The following is an 18,155-nucleotide window of genomic DNA, read 5'->3' as shown; positions in this document are numbered from 1 at the left end:
CAAGGTCCTTTGCTGTTGTTCTGGGATTGATTTGCACTTTTCGCACCAAAGTACGTTCATCTCTAGGAGACAGAACGCGTCTCCTTCCTGAGCGGTATGACAGCTGCGTGGTCCCATGGTGTTTATACTTGGGTACTATTGTTTGTACAGACATGGTACCTTCAGGCGTTTGGAAATTGCTCCCAAGGATGAACCAGACTTGTGGAGGTCTACAATTTTTTTCTGAGGTCTTGGCTGATTTCTTTTGATTTTCCCATGATGTCAAGCAAAGAGGCACTGAGTTTGAATGTAGGGCTTGAAAGACATCCACAGGTACACCTCCAATGGACTCAAATGATGTCAATTAGCCTATCAGAAGCTTCTAAAGCCATGACATAATTTTCTGGAATTTTCCAAGCTCTTTAAAGGCACAGTCAACTTAGTGTATGTAAACTTCTGACCCACTGGAATTGTGAGACTGTGAATTAGAAGTGAAATAATCTGTCTGTAAACAACTGTTGGAAAAATTACTTGTGTCATGCACAAAGTAGATGTCCTAACCGTCTTGCCAAAACTGTAGTTTGTTAACAAGAAATTTGTGGAGTGGTTGAAAAACAAGTTTTAATGACTCCAACCTAAGTGTATGTAAACTTTTGACTTCAACTGTAGTATGCAATTAGACAAGTTCAGAATTTATCACAGCACAGTTGAAAAATCTATGGCACATGGAAATCATAAGAGGGTGGTTTACGGATATAGGTGGGATGGACTGAGAGTAGCTGAGGGGTGGGGTTAGGGAGATAGGTGGGATGGACTGAGAGTAGCTGAGGGGTGGGGTTAGGGAGATAGGTGGGATGGACTGAGAGTAGCTGAGGGGTGGGGTTAGGGAGATAGGTGGGATGGACTGAGAGTAGCTGAGGGGTGGGGTTAGGGAGATAGGTGGGATGGACAGAGAAGCTGAGGGCTAGGGTTAGGGAGATAGGTGGGATGGACTGAGAGAAGCTGAGGGTTGGGGTTAGGGAGATAGATGGGATGGACTGAGAGAAGCTGAGGGTTGGGGTTAGGGAGATAGGTGGGATGGACTGAGAGTAGCTGAGGGGTGGGGTTAGGGAGATAGGTGGAATGGACTGAGAGTGGCTGAGGGGTGGTGTTAGGGAGATAGGTGGGATGGACTGAGAGTAGCTGAGGGGTGGTGTTAGGGAGATAGGTGGGATGGACTGAGAGTAGCTGAGGGGTGGGGTTAGGGAGATAGGTGGGATGGACTGAGAGTAGCTGAGGGGTGGGGTTAGGGAGATAGGTGGGATGGACTGAGAGTAGCTGAGGGGTGGATTTAAAAGCTCATGTTTTATAATAGTTATGACTGAAAACACGATGTATAATATATAGGTACTATCTATCCAGATGTAATGTATATCAAAATATCAAATTACTTTATTCTTGCTATGTAACTACTGAAATAAAAATATATGATAAAGTGCCATGTATGTGAAATGTTTATGTACTAACAAAATAAAAGCTGTTAGACAAAGTTTATTGTCCTCCGAAGATGGGCCCCCAAAAAATAAAGAAAATACATCAGTGATGCTCATGCCAACATGCTTACTGTAAATTCACCAACATTTCCTCATCTTACTGTAAATTCACCAACATTTCCTTATCTTACAGTAAAACACCATATTACCAATAAATCAATTTGTAAACATTTCATAGCTTGTGAATTTGTGTGATCATAGAACTGACTTATGTTGAATGCTAATTAGTGAGTTACAACATTTCTAATGTTAACAGTTGGCAATCCTTTTGAAGACTACCTTATATATATATATATATATATATATATATATATATATATATATGTGTTATATATCATGTTATATTTTAAAGTTGTACCATCTTCAACTTGTTTCAGCAGTCTCACTCCAAAACATGGATGTGGATGCAGTCAACAGACAATAAAACAGACTGAAAACAGAATTCTTGCTCATGTTTTATTATTATTAAGACCTCACTTCATACAGAGACAGAGAGGATGGAAGAGAGAGAGAACATCTGAGAGGTTTAGACCTCACTTCATACAGAGACAGAGAGGATGGAAGAGAGAGAGAACATCTGAGAGGTTTAGACCTCACTTCATACAGAGACAGAGAGGATGGAAGAGAGAGGGAACATTTAGAGGTTTAGACCTCACTTCATACAGAGACAGAGAGGATGGAAGAGAGAGAGAACATCTGAGAGGTTTAGACCTCACTTCATACAGAGACAGAGAGGATGGAAGAGAGAGAGAACATCTGAGAGGGTTAGACCTCACTTCATACAGAGACAGAGAGGATGGAAGAGAGAGAGAACATCTGAGAGGTTTAGACCTCACTTCATACAGAGACAGAGAGGATGGAAGAGAGAGAGAACATCTGAGAGGTTTAGACCTCACTTCATACAGAGACAGAGAGGATGGAAGAGAGAGAGAACATCTGAGAGGTTTAGACCTCACTTCATACAGAGACAGAGAGGATGGAAGAGAGAGAGAACATCTGAGAGGTTTAGACCTCACTTCATACAGAGACAGAGAGGATGGAAGAGAGAGGGAACATTTAGAGGTTTAGACCTCACTTCATACAGAGACAGAGAGGATGGAAGAGAGAGAGAACATCTGAGAGGTTTAGACCTCACTTCATACAGAGACAGAGAGGATGGAAGAGAGAGAGAACATCTGAGAGGGTTAGACCTCACTTCATACAGAGACAGAGAGGATGGAAGAGAGAGAGAACATCTGAGAGGTTTAGACCTCACTTCATACAGAGACAGAGAGGATGGAAGAGAGAGAGAACATCTGAGAGGTTTAGACCTCACTTCATACAGAGACAGAGAGGATGGAAGAGAGAGAGAACATCTGAGAGGTTTAGACCTCACTTCATACAGAGACAGAGAGGATGGAAGAGAGAGAGAGAACATCTGAGAGGGTTAGACCTCACTTCATACAGAGACAGAGAGGATGGAAGAGAGAGAGAACATCTGAGAGGTTTAGAACTCAAGTCGTTGGTTCAATAACTGGTGGCAGTGTAGCAGGCCATTCAGCGGGTTTAAAGTAATGTAAAAAGATTCCAACAGCTCCATCCTGACAAGAGGAACAGGGAAGAACATGTCAACACTCAAATGTTTGTAAATACTGTAAGTCATATATTCATAGTTATTCACATTTCAACAAAACCTGGAAACAAGATTTAAATAACAAGAAGTTGTTCAGGTGAAATAAACTGACGGTTCTGCTTACAACTTTCATTTACAACTAAGGGTGAGATTTACTAATTGATTGCATCAGATCCAAATATGACAATGTTCTGTTCAGTGGGGGAATTGAACACCAAAATGAAGCTAAAACATGAAACTTACCGTCCCCATTATTACTTTAATATAAAGCCAGACTGCAACATGTATAGTAACTTTAAATATTTAAAATATACCCTCTGCCTTGGAATAATATGAGATATTCATATGAGTACAACTGTCTGACATTATCATAACCCAAGAACTAAAGACCTATTACTATTATTAGCCTGGTTTCCATCTTTAGACTGCTATTTAAGACCTGTCGCCATGGTGAATACTGTAGCCCTTTTAGATGAACTGACACGCATGAAAGTATGAATATAAAATGTAGTCTGTTTATAAACATTCAATTCTAGATTAAAACTTACCTGTTTTGATACCTTATTATGATATCGGAGCCATGTCACAAGATGTTCACAATTGTTTCTCAAAACTGAATAGTCACCACAATTGTGAAATCTTTCCTCCACATTACTGGCTATTTGTTTTAGTGGTTGGACATTAAAACCAGGCGTGTTGTCACGAACATTATACTGCTGCCACTTATTGATATCTTCAATATAGGCATATGTACAGTTTACTTTTTTTCCTGAAACAAGAAACAGAATAGAACATATTTTTAACAACTGCCACTAATAGATAAGTAAAGGTGTATTGATCTGGATAGCGGAGTTGGAGTCCATTTCAATCCAATTCTTGAATATACATCTGGAATTGGAAGTTAATTGGAATTAGACTGTTTGAACTGGAATACAAATACATTTTTAACCCTCCTGGAAATGGAGGACCAAAACGCAGCAGGAATGTTGATGCTCATCTTGTGTATTTATTTACAAACTAAGTGAACACCAAAACAACAAAACGAACCAAACTTATGAACAACGAAACAGTCTTGAAAGGCTCACTCGGCAAAACAAGAAACAATCTCCCACAAATACACAGACAAACACATCCAACTAATACAGGACTTCCAATCAAAGGCAACACCAAACAGCTGCCTTCAATTGGAAGTCCACCCCAATGAACTCAACATAGAAACAGATTACCTAGACTAAACATAGAATTACATAAACAAGGAACAGTGCCCAAAACCCCGGAATAGATAAATCAAATGCCCTTTTTAGAAAAACCACCACCCCGAACCACATAAACCAAATACCCTCTGCCACGTCCTGACCAAACTACAATAACAATTAACCCTTATACTGGCCAGGACGTGAAACAAGTTCTCTCTGAAAAATGTAGTTCATTTAATCTGATTGTCATGAGGTTCCATGACTTTGTCCACACAGGGCATCTGAACACACAACATACATTTTGATGATTTTCATTACATTTTGGATGTTTCATTTAACTTTTGTACACCTGTGGTGTTCCCGGTAAAAAAATGACCAGTCATTAGAAATGAATGGGAGAGACTACAATTAATGTATAAAATGTAGTTATGGCACATGCCCATTCATCAGATGGACACACTTCCTCTCCCAGACCCACATGCATGTGTGTTTGAGCACACACACCCACACACACACACACACACACACACACACACACACACACACACACACACACACACACACACACACACACACACACACACACACACACACACACACACACACACACACACACACACACACACACACACACTCCTCACTCCCCTTCTTGGTTTCCATGGCAACCCCCACTGGAACCTTTCCCCAGTAGAATCTTTCCCCTACGGGAACCACACCTGTTGGCATTCTCACAAATAATCGCAACATTGTTTAAAAATATATAACTTTTCTCGCAGCTCTGGTATGTAAAGCTTTTTTGAGGCCTTGCTCACAATTCATTCTGTGGCAGCACAATGACCAAACGATATACTGTATGTGAGGATCTTGATCATATCTTTGATCATGACACTGGTGAAGAGGAGAGAGGCCAGGAAACTGACATTGAAGATGCATAAGAGGAAGACGTGTCAGAAGTTGAAGACAACACAGAATATGATCCAGACCAAGAGACAACCGATGTGTAATAATGCAGTGATGAGGAAGAGGGCCCTGCTGAGGTTGTTACATTCCGGTCAAAGAATGGGAATTTATCCTGATCTTCATCCCCAGCTGAGAGGAGAGGTCGGCTGTCTGCTGAAAATGTTATCAGGATGACCCCAGGGCCAACGAGATACGCCATATCCCGGGTTGATGACAGAAAATCCTGCTTCGAACCGTTCCTGACAGAGTCGATCAAAACTATAGTGATAAACATGACCAACTTGGAGGGGAGAAGCATTTAAAAAGACAACTGGAAGAAGGTGGACCAGACAGACGTTGGAGGGGAGACGCGTTTACAAAGACAACTGGAAGGAGGTAGACCAGACAGACGTTGGAGGGGAGATGCGTTTACAAAGACAACTGGAAGGAGGTAGACCGGACAGACATTGGAGGGGAGAAGCATTTACAAAGACAACTGGAAGGAGGACCACTGGACACACGTCCAAGCATACGTGGATCTGTTGATTTTGGCTGGTGTGTACAGATCCAGAAAATAATCTACCACCAGTTTATGGGATGCAGAGTCTGGTCAGGCAATTTTTCGTGCCACTGTCACTCCAGACGTTTCACGTGTCGACAACCGTGATACAAGACCAGGCCGCCGCCAACAAGACAAGCTGGCAGCGATCAGAGAGGTTTGGCACAAGTGGGTGGAGCACCTGCCACTCATCTATAACCCAAGTCCAGACATCACAGTGGATGAGCGTCTGATCGCTTTTAGGGGATGCTGCCCATTCAACAGTACATGCCAAGCAAACCTTCTAAATATGGAGTAAAGATATGGGCAGCATGTGATGCCAGGACAAGTTATGCCTGGAACATGCAGGTTCACACAGGGAAACTTGCTGACGGTGTTCCCGAACGGAACCAGGGAAACCTGCTGACGGTGTTCCGGAAAGGAACCAGGGAAACCTGCTGACGGTGTTCCCGAAAGGAACCAGGGAAACCTGCAGGACGGTGTTCCTGAAAGGAACCAGGGAAACCTGCAGGTCGGTGTTCCTGAAAGGAACCAGGGAAACCTGCAGGACGGTGTTCCTGAAAGGAACCAGGGAAACCTGCAGACGGTGTTCCCGAAAGGAACCAGGGAAACCTGCAGGTCGGTGTTCCTGAAAGGAACCAGGGAAACCTGCAGACGGTGTTCCCGAAAGGAACCAGGGAAACCTGCAGACGGTGTTCCCGAAAGGAACCAGGGAAACCTGCGGGTCGGTGTTCCTGAAAGGAACCAGGGAAACCTGCAGGACGGTGTTCCTGAAAGGAACCAGGGAAACCTGCAGGTCGGTGTTCCTGAAAGGAACCAGGGAAACCTGCAGGACGGTGTTCCTGAAAGGAACCAGGGAAACCTGCAGGTCGGTGTTCCTGAAAGGAACCAGGGAAACCTGCAGGACGGTGTTCCTGAAAGGAACCAGGGAAACCTGCAGACGGTGTTCCCGAAAGGAACCAGGGAAACCTGCAGGTCGGTGTTCCTGAAAGGAACCAGGGAAACCTGCAGGACGGTGTTCCCGAAAGGAACCAGGGAAACCTGCAGATGGTGTTCCCGAAAGGAACCTGGGAAACCTGCAGGACGGTGTTCCTGAAAGGAACCAGGGAAACCTGCTGACGGTGTTCCTGAAAGGAACCAGGGGAACCTGCAGATGGTGTTCCTGAAAGGAACCAGGGAAACCTGCTGACGGTGTTCCTGAAAGGAACCAGGGGAACCTGCTGACGGTGTTCCTGAAAGGAACCAAGGAAACCTGCTGACGGTGTTCCTGAAAGGAACCAGGGAAACCTGCTGACGGTGTTCCTGAAAGGAACCAGGGAAACCTGCTGACGGTGTTCCTGAAAGGAACCAGGGAAACCTGCTGACGGTGTTCCTGAAAGGAACCAGGGAAACCTGCAGACGGTATTCCTGAAAGGAACCAGGGAAACCTGCAGACGGTATTCCTGAAAGGAACCAGGGAAACCTGCAGACGGTGTTCCTGAAAGGAACCAGGGGAAGCGGGTGGTCCTGGAAATGACTGTAGGTCTCCAGGGGCACAACATAACATGTGACAATTTATTCACCTCATATGCTCTTGGTCAGGAGCTGTTCCAAAATAAAGGAACAAGCCTGAGTTGCCTCCTGCCTTACTACCAAGGACAGGGATTGTTTTTCCTCTAAATTTGCCTTCATTGATACACACACTTTTGTGTCCTACTGCCCGAAGATAAAGAAGAATGTGCTCCTGATGACAACTCTGCACAGGGATGCAGCTGTGAGTACCAGGGAGGACAAGAAGCCCAACGCTGTCCTGGATTACAACAAGAACAAAGAGGAGCTGACAACCTTGATAAAGTATGTTACTTTTTATCTTTCAAGTCTCATGTACTCATGTACTTTTTCAATTACTAGATTGTTTTATCTGCACCATAAAAATAAGACATGTTGTTGTTTGGTGAAATGCTCATTGAATTTGTGAACAATATGGAGTCAAATCTATTCATTTGAATTTGTAAATATGTTTTAGATGTGATAAATTAAAACAAAGCTTTGATGCAATTTTTCACGTTACTATGCAAGACATGAAGTATCACTTCTATGTACTCATTTTATTTACTGATTGTTGCACTTTTGCAGGTTACTGTCACATAGTCTTGTAAGAGGATGACGGCACGTTGGACCATGGTGGTGTTCTTCAACATCCTAGACGTGTCGGCCTACAACGCGTTTGTGGTGTGGATGGAGGTGAATCAAGGCTGGAAGCAGGGGAAATTCTTCAAGAGGAGACTATCCCTAGAAGAGTTGGGGCAAGCCATGGTGGCACCCCTCATTCAAAGGCGCCAACACCTTCCTCAAATACCATCCTCTGCTGGATTGGTGAGAGATATACAAGGGCCAGAAGCAAGATCTACGGCCGCCACAGACAGAAGAGACTTAAGGAAGAGGTGCAATCTGTGTGCACCAAGAGATGTCAAAACGACCATGATGTTCCATAAATGCAGTGCATATATTTGCAAGGCACATGCAACAACTACCACGTATTGTCCAACAAGTGCATGAGAACACACAAAATGTAACCACCATTGATTGACAGATTGTGAACATTTTGATGTTTTTGTTATAGTTAGTAATACTGTTATTGTTACTGTTGTTCTTTAAAAAGAATGGAATTGAATTTCGACATCCCACATTTTTTTTCTCCAGGTAATGGAAATAATGGCTTTAGTATGACAATTGACTGCAGGAATTGTTTTAAATAATTTATACTATGTGTACCGACGTGTTGTTTTAATGTCATATGTTGAACATCCTTTTCCTGTCTGTCTATAATGCTGAACTGGACTACTGAGTTCCTCCAAGCTTTCCAAGACAAAGGGTCATAAAAGTGGCTCTTCAAACCTAGGTGTGATATAATGTGACCTAGCAGAACTATAAAAGTACTGCTCCTCTCTTAGCTCACTGATCCTGCTGGACCTCTCAAGCTGGATCTCTCAAGCTGGACCTCTCAAGCTGGACCTCTCGAGGGAGAAGAACCTCCATCCTCAGTAGGCTGACCATAGGGCCCGGACCTTTGCCTTTAATGGCAAGAACTAGTGAACTGATAAGTTAAGGAAAGCACCTTTTAGGGAATAGTACCTGTAATCCAGTACAGAAATTGGGACGGGAGAGTCCATACACTAAACAGTCTCAGAAGGAGACAATCTTTAAAGAGCAAGTGTAGCCTGATAGAAGGAGAATACAATTTAGAGCACACCCTCTGCAACTCAAAGGAAGAGCCAGCAGACAGAGCAACCAGGGTCACAACCCAGAAGATAAGCCCACGAGGGACCTTCCAAACTCAGAGGAAAGGAGAAAGAAACCACCACCAAGGAACCTCTCAACTCAGGACAAAGGAGGACATATCTCCCTCTTGCCTTTGTTCACCTCTATGTGGCCTAACCAGAGCCAGGGCCAACAGACTTTGTTCACAGACTGAGTATCATATTTTTAATATTCAGATATCTTGTTTCTCTTCTTGTCTTTCATTCTATTTCCTGCCTTTTCATGATCACTCTCATTATGTGTGTAAATACTTTGGTTGGCGTTAGAACTTGTGTTTGTCTTGTTATTCTGTGAAAGAACTCCAATTGATTCTCAAATAATTCATACCTTCAGATTAAACAATTTATTACTAGTATTCACATTTCAGTCTTATAGAGTTATTGTAAATAACTCATAAGTCAGGCTTTCTCCGAGAAAGGTGGTGACCCGTTAATAATTTCATAGTAATAAGTACACACTAGCTTACATATTGTATATGTAATTTTGAATTTCCAGTATAGCTATGCTGTCTCAACAGTGACATGATCACCCTGAAAGCCAGAGGGAATTGGATTTGAATTGCACTTTGTGGAATTGCTGGTGGTAATATTGAATTGTGAGTTTTAATTGTTTTACATTTCTCTAACATTGGATTTGAGAGGAATTCAATTCAGTCTGAATTACAATATAATTTTTTGGGGTGCTGAATTTGTTGAATTGACACAACCCTACTGGATAGGGAATGTTATTACTTAATTAATTATGGGAAAGTAAAGAATGTTATGTTGACTTACCATCAAAGTGAAAAATGGTGCGATTGTTTTGATTAGACATCACAACGTTCGTTGGTGGGTTATCAACCCAGATTGCAAAGTGATATCCTGGAGGGATCCCCCTCTTTTTGTATTCGGACAGATAGGTCATATCTTTCCACTTCATTTTGGTTCGAATGATATCTCCAAATCTAAACTGTAAAAAAATGCATATAGGGAAATAGTGAGGTCACACATTAAGTTGCTGTGTAATAATGCTGTAGTTAGTAATGACATTGTGTTAATTAACATGCTGTAAATGCTGTGACATGCACTTTCACATTGGCTTTGTAATTAAATAATAATGGAGTGAGAGCTGCAACTGGGACTCAGACCTTAGTTCAGTGCAGAACTGAGATTCTAATGGACATTAGGCTGGGCCTTAGGGTGTAGACAGTATAACGCTCACATATACACTTTACGTACACTTTATGTAATATGAGTGCGGGTTATGAAGCAGTTTATATTTAGTTTTAGTGCATTTAGATTAGTCAACATACTACCACACGGGGGACCGGGTCCGACCAACAATCAAATTGGGGTATTCCAGAGGACACATAAAAAGTAACAAACTAACTAGCTACAGTTGAAGTCAGAAGTTTACATACACCTTAGCCAAATACATTTAAACTCAGTTTTTCACATTTCCTGACATTTAATCCTAGTAAAAATTCACAGTCTTAGGTCAGTTAGGCTCACCACTTTAAAAATGTGAAATGTCAGAATAATGTCAGAACAGGCTCTTCCGTTGCGTTCCCATCTGCTATCCCCGGCCCGCTAGCTGTCTGAATCGCCGTGTCTCCAGCTCGCCTAGCGTAGTAGCGACTACTGAATTGGCTCCCTGACTCATCTATTGCTACTCATTGGACCCTATGATCACTCGGCTACACATGCCTCTCCCTAATGTCAATATGCCTTGTCTACTGCTGTTTTGGTTAGTGATTATTGTCTCATTTCACTGTAGAGCCCCCAACCCTGCCCAAAATGCCTTACATAGCCCTTTTGTTCCACCCCCACACATGCAGTGGCCTCACCTGGCTTATCTGGTGCCTCTAGAGACAAAACCTCTCATCGTCACTCAATGCCTAGGTTTACCTCCACTGTACTCACATCCTACCACACCCTTGTCTGTACATTATGCCTTGAATCTATTCTTTCACGCCCAGAAATCTGCTCCTTTTACTCTCTGTTCTGAACACACTGGATGACCAGTTCTTATAGCCTTTAGCCGTACCCTTATCCTACTCCTCTTCTGGTGATGTAGAGGTTAACCCAGGCCCTGCAGTCCCCAGCACCATTCCCCAAGTGCTCTCATTTGTTGACTTCTGTAACCGTAAAAGCCTTGGTTTCATGCATGTTAACATTAGAAGCCTCCTCCCTAAGGTTGTTTTATTCGCTGCTGTAGCACACTCCGCCAACCCTGATGTCCTAGCCGTATCTGAATCCTGGCTTAGGAAGGCCACCAAAAATTCGGAAATTTCCATCCCCAACTACAACATTTTCCAACAATATTGAACTGACAAAGGGGGCAGAGTTGAAATCTACTGCAGAGATAGCCTGCAGAGTTCTGTCATACTATCCAGGTCTGTGCCCAAACAATTCAAGCTTCTACTTTTAAAAATCCACCTTTCCAGAAACAAGTCTCTCGCTGTTGCTGCTTGTTTAAAGACCCCCCTCAGGCCCCAGCTGTGCCCTGGACACCATATGTGAATTGATTGCCCCCCCCATCTATCTTCAGAGTTCGTACTGTTAGGTGACCTAAACTGGGATATGCTTAACACCCAGGCCATCCTACAATCTAAGCTAGATTCCCTCAATCTCACACAAATTATCAAGGAACCTACCAGGTACAACCCTAAAACCTTAACCATGGGCACCCTCTTAGATATCATCCTGACCAACTTGCCCTCTAAATACACCTCTGCTGTCTTCAAACAGGATCTCAGTGATCACTGCCTCATTGCCTGTGTCCGTAATGGGTCTGCGGTCAAACGACCACACCTCATCACTGTCAAACGCTCCCTAAAACACTTCAGCGAGCAGGCCTTTCTAATCGACCTAGCCCGGGTATCCTGGAAGTATATTGACCTCATCCCGTCAGTAGAGGATGTCTTGTTGTTCTTTAAAAGTAATTTCCTCACCATCTTAAATAAGCATGCCCCATTAAAAAAATGTAGAACAGATATAGCCCTTGGTTCACCCCAGACTTGACTGCCCTTGACTAGCACAAAAACATAATGTGGCGTTCTGCATTAGCATCGAATAGCCCCAGCGATATGCAACTTTTCAGGGAAGTCAGGAACAAATATACAGTCAGTTAGGAAAGCTTTTGCATCCTGTAGCACTAATTCCAAAAAGTTCTGGGACACTAAAGTCCATGGAGAATAAGAGCACCTCCTCCCAGCTGCCCACTGCACTGAGGCTAGGAAACACTGTCACCACTGATAAATCTACAATAATCGATCATTTCAATAAGCATTTTTCTACGGCTGGCCATGCTTTCCACCTGGCTACCACTACCCAGGCCAACAGCTCTGCACCCCCACAGCAAGTTTCCAAAGTCACCCCCACTTCTCTTTCACCCAAATCCAGACAGCTGATGTTCTGAAAGAGCTACAAAATCTGGATCACTACAAATCAGCTGGGCTAGACAATCTGGACCCTCTCTAAAATTCTCCGCCAAAATTGTTGCAAACCCCATTACTAGCCTGTTCAACCTCTCTTTCATATCGTCTGAGATCCCCAAAGATTGGAAAGCTGCCACGGTCATGCCCCTCTTCAAAGTGGGAAACAGTCTATACTCATGCTCAAGGTCCTAAACGATATAAACTCCATCGATAAAAGACAGTACTGTGTAGCTGTCTTCATTGACCTGGCCAAGGCTTTCGACACCGTCAATCACCGCTCTCTTATCGGCATACTCAATAGCCTCGGTTTCTCAAATTACTATCTGAAAAGTAGTTGGTGAACCAGGCTAGGCAGAATTCAGTGTGTCAAATCGGAGGGCCTGTTGTCCGGACCTCTGGCAGTCTCTATGGGGGGTGCCACAGGGTTCAATTCTCGGGCCGACTCTTTTCTCTCTATATATCTATGATGTCGCTCTTGCTGCTGGTGATTCTCTGATCCACCTCTACGCAGATGACACCATTCTGTATACATCTGGCCCTTCTTTGGACAGGGTGTTAACAAATCTCCGAACGACCTTCAAAGCCATACAAAACTCCTTCCATGGCCTCCAACTACTTTAAATGCTAGTAAAACTAAATGCATGCTCTTCAACCAATTTCTGCCCGCACCCGCCCGCCCGACTAGCATCACTACTCTGGACGGATCTTAGAATATGTGGACAACTACAAATAGCTAGGTGTCTCGTTAGACTGTAAACTCTCCTTCAAAAGGCGGCAGGTAGCCTAGTGGTTAGAGCATTGGACTAGCAAGATCAAATCCTCGAGCTGACAAGGTAAAAATCGGTCTTTCTGCCCCTGAACAAGGCAGTTAACCCACTGTTCCTAGGGTGTCATTGAAAATAAGAATTTGTTCTTAAACCTGTTGGGGCTAGGGGGCAGTATTGAGAATTTTGAAAAAAAGATGTGCCCATTTTTAACTGCCTCTTACACCAACTCAGAAGCTAGGATATGCATATTATTACCAGATTTGGATAGAAAACACTCTGAATTTTCTAAAACTGTTTGAATGGTGTCTGTAAGTATAACAAAACTCATATGGCAGGCAAAAACCTGAGGAAAAAAAAAATTGTGGCTGTACTATTTTTTGTTGTTGTCATTGTTATTAGATACCACAGTGAGAAAGGATTCATTTTGCACTTCCTACGGCTTCCACTAGATGTCAACGATCTTTATAAAGTTGTTTGATGCGTCTATGATGAACAGAGACCGGATGACAAGGAAGAGAAGTTGACCTCCCTGGGATGTCGTCACTTCATTATTTGCTGCACCTGCGCAATCATGTGATGCGATACATTTTTCAAATACGTTTTTCAAGACACAGGAGAGGTCGGGTTGAAACATTACTGATGTTTCACGTTAAAAATGGCTCTAAAGATTGATGCTAAACAACGTTTGACATGTTTGAACGAACGTAAATAGATAATTTTTTTTACTTTTCGCCGTGACTTCCCCCCCCGCGCTACTTTTTAGTAGCCTACCGAAGCGCTAACAACTTGGAGTTATTTGGACATCAATTATGAACTTTGTTGAAAGAAACCACATTTGTTGTGAACATGGGATTCCTGGAAGTGCCAATGGATGAAGATAATCAAAGGTAAGGGAATATTGACAATAGTAATTTTGATATTACATGGTTACAAGATGGTGCTAACCTGTATAGCCTAGCCTATTGTTCTTAGCACAGCACCCGGTTTATTGCAAATTGTGATTTCCCAGTAAAGTTATTTTGAAATCTGGCAATGCAGTAGCATTTACGAAATGTTAAACTATGAATATTAGAATGACAATATTATAATTTACCAATGTTATCGAATAGTAATTTTGTAATTTGTAACGTTGTTCACCGGAAGCATTTGAGAGAAAAAAAAAATCTGAATTTCACCGCTACTGTAAAATGCTGTTTTTGGATATAAATATGAACTTGATGGAACAAAAAATGCATGTATTGTATAACATAATGTCTTAGGAGTGTCATCTGAGGAGGATTGTCAAAGGTTAGTGCGTAATTCTAGCTGGTTATCCGCTTTTGGTGACGCCTGTCTTTGAATTGACAAAACATTACACACAGCTATTTTCAATGTACTCTCCTAACATAACCTAACTTTATGCTTTCGCCGTAAAGCCTCTTTGAAATCGGACAATGTGGTTGGATTTAGGAGATGTTTATCTTTCAAATTGTGAGAAATAGTTGATTGTTTGAGAAATTGAAATTATTAGATTCTTGCAGTTTTGAATTTCCCGCCATGGTCTCTTGACAATGAATCCCTATACCGGGATAAGATCCCCAACAGGGGACTTGCCTAGCTAAATAAAGGTAAAAAAAAAATAATAATTAAATCACATTAAGCATCTCCAATCCATCTCCAATCCAAAATTAAATCTAGAATCCGCTTCCTATTTTGCAAACATACCCTCGTAGAACTGCCTATCCTACTGAACCTTGACTTCGGCGATGTCATTTACAAAATAGCCTCCAACACTCTACTCAGCAAATTGGATGCAGTCTATCACAATGCCATCCGTTTTGTCACCAATGCCCCACATACTACCCACCACTGCGACCTGTACGCTCTCGTTGGCTGGCCATCGCTTCATACTCGTCCCCAAACCCACTGGCTCCAGGTCATCTACAAGTCTCTGCTAGGTAAAGCCCCGCCTTATCTCAGCTCGCTGGTCACCATAGCAGCACCCACCCGTAGCACCTGCTTCAGCAGGTATATCTCACTGGTCACCCCCAAAGCCAATACCTCATTTGGCCGCCTTTCCTTCCAGTTCTCTGCTGCCAATGACTGGAACGAACTACAAAAATCACTGAAGCTGGAGACTCATATCTCCCTCACTAGCTTTAAACACCAGCTGTCAGAGCAGCTCACATATCACTGCACAAGTACATGGCCCATCTGTAAACAGCCCATCCAACTACCTCATCCCCATACTGTATTTATTTATTTATCTTGCTCCTTTGCATCCTTTGTTCTCAACTGGCCTACCTGGTTAAATAAAGGTTAAAAAATTTTTTTTTTAAATGAATTACTAGTAATAGTTGGTGATAGTGTAATCACAATGTGAAAAAATTATGTACGTGTTAAATTGTTAAGTGATAATCTAGTCCTGATTGGTCAAAAGGCTTTTTTGACACTTCAATTGGTCTTTAGTGTTATTTGACGTACAGTATCAGATAACAAGACAGGTATTGAACAAAACAGCGCTCGATTGGTCGGCAGTAGCAGAATTCCGGAGGGGAAAAGGAGGATTCTGCTATGAATAAAGAATATAGATTAGAAAATAGATGTACAAGGCTGTAAAGAACTTTACATACGTTCATTGCATGATAATAATCTGTGCGCTAAAGATACAGTTTGTGCGACATTTTAAAATGCAATCACAGAATAAAACAGTTTTGAAAGCAATTAATGATATTACAGTTGAAGAGAGGAGAGTCTCAGCTTTCTGTAGGTATCAAAATTATTAACCTGTCAACTGTCAATATTGAGTGAATGGCAGCATTTTACATCCAAAGTATCCGTCATTGCATTGAGAGAATTGCAGACGCAGAGTCATATTACATTTAGGACATTACATTTGCTGTTAGATTCATCAATTTCACAAAGGTAAAGGATATAGGATGAAATAATCATTTAAGATTTGCTGTGAAATATAATATACATTTACAACCCAGGCTCTGTCCAGAAAAAAAACTCAGCCCCTAACCTCTAGTTACATGGTAATCTGAGAGGGTTTGATGGGTGATGATGTAGTGATACCTACCCTCTAATATGCTAGATGGAATTCTGGCCCTATTGCTTAAACCTTCCCAATCCTCTAAGATCTCCACAAGTGTCTAGGGGTTGTTTCTGAACAGAGCCCCACAACCTTGTAAGTTTGTGGCAAGCCTCCATCACTACTGCTGCAGAGAATGGCATTGGCAGTAAGCAGGTTTAAGCACTAGCTAGCTAACTAGAGTTTAGTTGTCCAGTTGATGAATTCACTCTGGTAGCAAGTTACCTTCATGATAAGTACAATATTTTAGCTGAAGCTTATGTTTAACCTTCCAATATTAAGATGTTTCCCTCCTGCTGCTGCTATACATTTTTACATTTAGCAGACACTCTTATCCAGAGCGACTTACAGTAGTGAATGCATACATTTCAAAATGTTTTTTCTCTGTACTGGTCCCCCGTGGGAATCAAACCCACAACCCTGGCAATGCAAACACCACGCTCTACCAACTGAGCTACACGGGACTACGTGTATAGATCCTATAGATCCTGCAGCTGTTTCAGCACAGTTAACTGAACTTCCTGGTTCATATAAACTTCCAGGTTAAACTTCAATTGGAACATACATTGAAAATAAAATGCTTTATTTATATATAATTACATCACACTTCTTGTCTTTCCTATTACCAGACAGATTGGGATAGGGAATGGCCGTGAGGTACACGGACCACGAGTACACAGAGACAATTATTTCATAACAAAACAGGTAGGTGCCCCGGGCCATAGATGTGGTTACTGGCCCTGGAAGCCATAACCTACCCAATCATATCTTTCATACAGTTTGAAAACAATAGGAAGCCTGTGAGAAGGTCTGAGTGGGTTTTGTGCATGCAGGAACAGTCATGTATCCTTTTTTACATTAATAGGAAGAATAAACCGATATCACGATACGTCTTCCTCATATCAATATAATATTATTATCAATATTGGTGCCCACCAATGTTAGCAATATAGTAGGTCAAATATCATACGGACAATATAACCAGACACAAATCACATAACTAAAGTTTACAATGTGTGTAATGTTTTATTTTTACCTGTTTATCTGCCTGTTGAGCTGGCTTAGAAGCAGATCCCTGTTAGTATAACAGAGAATTGTTTCAGAACAAAACAAACTATTTCAATGGCTTGCAATAAAAAAAGATCACTTTTGTTGACACATACTAACAAGATGGTAAATATCATACTGGTAGAGTAGAAGATTAACCGCTGAATTGTGTGTTTTAAAAGCATTTATTTTAAGTCACTTACCCCTCCTTTAACGGAGATGGTCAGTTGAAAAAGTAAGATGGCCAAAAGGAAGGTCAGCTTCATTCTCATCATCATGGCAGTCCAGGGGAAATGCTGGAAAGAAAAATATCAGTTAATGTGACTCTGCTGCACTGTTCCTTCCGAAGTGTGCTTGGTTTTCACCAATTCTTTTACAGATTGTGTGAATTTGTAAGGACCGACGCTGGAGTCGAGAAGCAGTTATGGGGAGTTGACGTTTAATTAAGAACAGACAAAGAGCAAGCCAGAACCAGCATCAGCACATGGATACACAACCACAAACGACAATCAATGCAGCAGTGGGGAACAGAGCTGGGGAACTGACAAATATAGCGGAGGTAATAAACAGGTGATTGAGTCCAATAATTTGCTGATGCGCGTGACGGGGGAAGGCAGGTGTGCGTAATGATGGTGGCAGGAGTGAGTAATGCTGGGGAGCCTGGCGCTTTTGAGCGCATGGGAGGGACATTGGGAGCAGGCGTGACAGAATTGACATATGATTTAATAATTGG

At 42.2% G+C, this 18,155-nt stretch overlaps 1 long non-coding RNA gene across 1 annotated transcript; it reads right to left on the bottom strand.

The window, feature by feature from the left end:
- Positions 1-1,953: 1,953 nt before the first annotated feature.
- Positions 1,954-17,720, bottom strand: LOC123726640 (uncharacterized). Its single transcript, XR_006758698.2, has 5 exons — positions 17,626-17,720; positions 17,412-17,450; positions 9,891-10,065; positions 3,672-3,892; positions 1,954-3,091 (listed from the first exon to the last, which is right to left on the bottom strand). It is a non-coding gene; the product is annotated as an uncharacterized LOC123726640 (long non-coding RNA).
- Positions 17,721-18,155: the final 435 nt, after the last annotated feature.

This window comes from Salmo salar, chromosome 14, assembly GCF_965601325.2.
Source record: "Salmo salar chromosome 14, fSalSal1, whole genome shotgun sequence".
NCBI classification, from domain to species: Eukaryota; Metazoa; Chordata; class Actinopteri; order Salmoniformes; family Salmonidae; genus Salmo; species Salmo salar.
This window is presented reverse-complemented; position numbering and strand designations above follow the sequence as displayed.